This window comes from Tamandua tetradactyla, chromosome X (genome assembly GCF_023851605.1).
Source record: "Tamandua tetradactyla isolate mTamTet1 chromosome X, mTamTet1.pri, whole genome shotgun sequence".
Classification (NCBI taxonomy): domain Eukaryota; kingdom Metazoa; phylum Chordata; class Mammalia; order Pilosa; family Myrmecophagidae; genus Tamandua; species Tamandua tetradactyla.
Window position 1 is genome coordinate 48,239,189 of NC_135353.1, and position 3,511 is coordinate 48,242,699.

General features: G+C 36.0%; 1 pseudogene; it reads left to right on the plus strand.

The window, feature by feature from the left end:
• Positions 1 to 328: 328 nt before the first annotated feature.
• LOC143671425 (large ribosomal subunit protein uL16-like) lies at positions 329 to 973 on the plus strand (annotated as a pseudogene).
• The last annotated feature ends 2,538 nt before the right edge of the window (positions 974 to 3,511 follow it).

The following is a 3,511-nucleotide window of genomic DNA, read 5'->3' on the forward strand; positions in this document are numbered from 1 at the left end:
GACAAAACTCCAGGTTTCATCTCTTAGCTACATCTTCCAGGGCTAGAGATTTCTGGCTATTTCTGTTTCGATCTTCAAACATCTATGGCTCTGCTCTAAGCTCTCTCCAAAATATTTCCTCTTTTAAAGGGCTCCAGGAAACTAATTAAGACCCACCTGGAATGGGTGGAGTCACATCTCCATCTAATCAAAAGGTCACACCCACAATTGGGCACATCCCATCACCATGGAGATAACCTAATCAAAAGTCTCTACCCAACAATATTGAATCAAGATTAAAAGAACAGCTCTTTAGCTTCCAAGTGCCACAGAAGGTTCTGAAGTTGCCATGGGCTGTTGTCCAGCATGGTGTTACTGATATAGTAAGAAAAAGCAGTAGCCAAAGTCTCGATTCTGCCGACGGGTTCCACATGCCAAGATCCGCATCTTTGACCTGGGTCGGAAGAAGGCAAGAGTGGATGAGTTCCTGCTCTGTGGTCATACGGTGTCTGATGAATATGAGCAGCTCTTCTCCACAGGCCTGGAGGCCGCCCGTATTTGTGCCAACAAGCACATGGTGAAAAGTTGTAGCAAGGATAGCTTTCACATCTGAGCGCTACTCCACCCATTCCATGTCATCTGCATCAACAAGATGTTGTCCTATGCAGGGGCTAACAGGCTCCAGACAGGTATGTGAGGTGCCTTTGAGAAGCCCCAGGGTACTGTGGCCAGGGTCCATATTGGCCAAGTCATCATGTCCATAAGCACCAAGCTTCAGAACAAGGAGCATGTGATTGAGGCCCTACGCAGGGCCAAGTTCAAGTTCCCTGGATGCCAGAAGATTCATATCTCAAAGAAGTGGGGCTTTACCAAGTTTAATGCTGATGGATTTGAATGCATGGTGGCAGAGAAGTGCCTCATCCCGGATGGTTGCGGGATCAAATACATCTCTGATTGTGGCTCCTTGGACAAGTGGAGGGCCCTGCACTCGTGAGGACTTTGGCAACAGAGTTCTCCTTTGGTCATTGGATATATTCCAACTTTTAAGATATAGAACGCTAGAGAAATAGTTTTTATACCAACACAGAAAGAGTTTTAATCGCCAAAAAAAAAAAACACAAACCAACCTTGCTTAAGTAAGAATGATACAATTTGTATGCAGTGTATGGAAAAGCTATTGCTGTTGTAATCTAAACACTTTCACCTTGGGATAGTTTAGGGAAATATAGCAAAAGTTTTAGTTGCCAGAAAATCTTAAGTTATGCAGTTATCATAACCTTGAGTAAAATTAGAGAAAATCCAAGATTTGTAGGGAAAAAAATCCATAATTATAAAAAGCTGAAGAATAAGGATAACAAAGATAATTAATTAATGGTAGTTCAACTACAGTCTCTTTGAACTAAAGAATTTATTCTCAAATTTGCTGTTTATATATTCATATAAATTTTGGCACATTGTTTTTAGAAGTAACCTGTCACCTCCAATTATATGCCTTATGAAAATTAGGTATCACTTCAAAAGGATTTCCCAGACAAACCTTCCATTCTCCCACACTCAGGAGACAACAGTCAAAAGCTTTTCTTCATCACAGAAAAGTCATAAGTGACAACAGTTCATATTGCTTATATCTGGACCCCAGTAGAGCCAACAGGAAAGAGAAAAATGACATTAAATCAGCTAACTATGCTCTAAAAGGACCTCACAGAGAGTTTGCAATCTGTAAGTGCTTGCCCTACATTAGAGTTACATCAATTTCACAAATGGTTTTTGTTTTATTTTAGAAACTGTACCAAAACTAAAATTCCTGGATCTCTGAGAACTTGATGTTTCTTTAAAGCCCTTGATATAAAGTATTTCCTATTTGTATAGTTTTAAGCTGGTTTGCTATTTTAAATTTTGTTTCTAATGTTATATATAAACTTGAGAAAGATAACTCTCAGCAAATATTAAATAATCTGACTAAATGGAGAGGACTCTTCAAGCAAAGAAGCACTTTTCTCCAGTGAACACTTTCCTCCATGTGTTTTCCTTAGATGCTTTGAAAAATCCTGACGTTTTCTAGCAAATTAAGACCTCTGCAATTCCAAAGTGAAGGCTGACTTAATACAGATTTTCTGTTTACTTTTTACCACACTGTTTTTCAAAAAGAGAAAAAACCTTCAAGCTCAAAAATCACATTGCAAAATAAAAAAACAAACAGTTTGATAGCTATGAGTGAAGTCAACCATGATCCACCTTTGAAAATATTTTCCACCTTCATTATTCACCTTTCTTTTTAGTCTCAGACCTCTCAAGCAACCTGTCTGTCAGATTTGGAACTCTGTACTCCCTCATTAAATATAGGATGTTAGCTGAGGATGAGCCCAGGAAATCTCTTGAACAAAAAGAATCTTAATATTATGTTAATGCATATAAGATGTGTGGTTGAAAAGGAAATGAAAGCAAAAAAAGTTTTGCATCAAACTGTTAGGCAGTTGTTATTAAGCTTAGTTTGACTCTTTCATACAGTTTTGTATTATAAAATATTGTTTGATAACCCTTAATGTTGACATTAGGACATTTTCACCTATTTGGTTTTCTTGACAATAAACCTATTAACTTATGTCCCCCCCTCCCAAAATAAAGATCAAAAGAACATGGTGCCCCCACCTGATTGGATCAGGATTAAAACATGTCTTTTCTGGAGTACATAATAGATTCAAACTGGCACAAGTGGTCAGAAAAGAGAAAGTTTTTCCATCAATATGCTTTGTGATACAAGAATATATTATTATGATCTAATAAAATATATACAACAAAAAAAGCAAAAATAAATATCTCTGAACCAACACAAGAAGCCAGGTACTCTGAAAGCTAAAATGATGGAATTGTAACCCATACCAAGCTCTGAAATCTATTCTACAACTAATTGTTGTGATGTGTGTTGAAATTTATTGCCTTTTTGTATATATGTTATTTTTCACAATAAAATAAGTATGGCTGAATTGGAAGAAATGACAAGGAAATGAGAGGATAGCAAAATATATACATATATGCAAATGTACAATGAACATAAAAAGAAAAATTAGCATAGCATAATATACATAACATCATTTATTTGCCATTATATATCAAGGATATAACCATTGTTAAATTTAGTTTTAGTCAACAAAGTTTATAAAGTTTTAAATTTTAGCAAAGGTTTAAAAATTACCCAAATCTGTTTAATCAGACCCTTTTGGACACATTGCCAGAAACACAGCATCTATGTGATTTCTGTCATTTTCATTTCTTCCATAATAACATTCTTTCCCCACATATAGCAAAGCTACTACTAACATTGGGCAAAATGCTGGATTGAAATACCACTGACAAGTTTTGTGAACTTATTAATAATCCTATCTTCTCTGTGATAACTGTTCCTTCTCTTTAAATAAATACATAAATCAAAGCAATAAATTTCAAAGCATACCACTACAGTTAGTTGTAGAGCAGATTTCAGAGTTTGGTATGCGTTACAATTCCACAATTTCAGTTTTTTATTTCTAGCTGC